This window comes from Lontra canadensis, unplaced genomic scaffold (genome assembly GCF_010015895.1).
Source record: "Lontra canadensis isolate GAN:19392208 unplaced genomic scaffold, GSC_riverotter_1.0 scaffold107, whole genome shotgun sequence".
In the NCBI taxonomy this organism is placed as follows: Eukaryota; Metazoa; Chordata; class Mammalia; order Carnivora; family Mustelidae; genus Lontra; species Lontra canadensis.
The window spans coordinates 3,503,336-3,504,214 of record NW_022631101.1 but is presented as its reverse complement, the minus strand read 5'-3'; the positions used below and the strand labels follow the sequence as shown (position 1 = coordinate 3,504,214).

The 879-nt window shown below is 65.4% G+C and overlaps 1 protein-coding gene across 1 annotated transcript in view; it reads left to right on the top strand.

Annotated features, from left to right (window-relative positions):
* Window positions 1-879, top strand: part of CCDC114 (coiled-coil domain containing 114) — a 21,696-nt gene continuing 20,817 nt past the window's right edge. Inside the window, exon 1 of the mRNA XM_032839239.1 lies at window positions 1-87. The gene's annotated coding sequence lies outside the window, so the exon portion shown is untranslated. The remainder of the gene's footprint in view (window positions 88-879) is intronic.

The window sequence follows — 879 nt, the reverse complement described above, 5'->3', positions numbered from 1 at the left end:
CCCAGCAGGCAAGAGGTTTTTGGCGGCTTCGCAGGAGGCCGTTGGCCGCGCATGCGTAGTGGGTCACTGCAGGGACCTGAGTTGGTGGTGAGCGCTCCTCCTCCTCACAACTCCCGGCGTCGGCACGGTCTTCCTATTGAGAGTCTTCGAAATAACGTGGTCTTAACTTAAGGCGCATCTCTCGGGCCTCGTCCCGAAGGACCTCGGCCCAGCTCCAAAGCCTTCCAGACTTTTTCCCAACCCTGGCTCCATAGGGTCTTTCAGCTCCTTCCTCTCCCTCCCGAAAACACACAGCCCGCCCCTCACAGAGCCCGCCCCTCACAGAGCCCCCCCCCCCGCCCACCGATCCCCGTTAGCTCTTTCCAGACCTTCCAGCACCTCCCCAGCAGGCCCCTCAGGTGTCCTTCTAACCACGCCCCTCGTAGGTCTGTGAAGCTCCGGCATGGGCAGGTACCCGTGCCCCTCCCCTCTGCAGCACCCCCCATAGTCCCACCCCATAGTCACCTCCCATTCTGGGTCCCAGCCCCGCCCTTTAAGGGTACTGTTCAGCGGTCCTTCTCTAGTCCCCCTCAGCCCCTCCTTCCGCAGGTACAGTGCTCCTCCCACCCGAGCCCCGCCCCTTACAGGTCTCCCGGCCCTCAGACACGCTGAAGCCCCGCCCCTCGTGGCCCGGCCAGCCCCGCCCCTCAGGGCACTCCCGGTCCCTCCCCTCACAGGACCCGCCCTACTCCGCACCTCGCAAGGCTCACAGCTCCGCCCCCGCAAGTTCTCCCAGCCCCGCCCCTCGCAGAGCTTTCCGCCCCTTCCAGTTCGTCTGTACCACCCACCCCTCCAAGTCTTCTCAGGTCTTCTGGCTGTCCCGGCCCCTCTTCCCCAGCC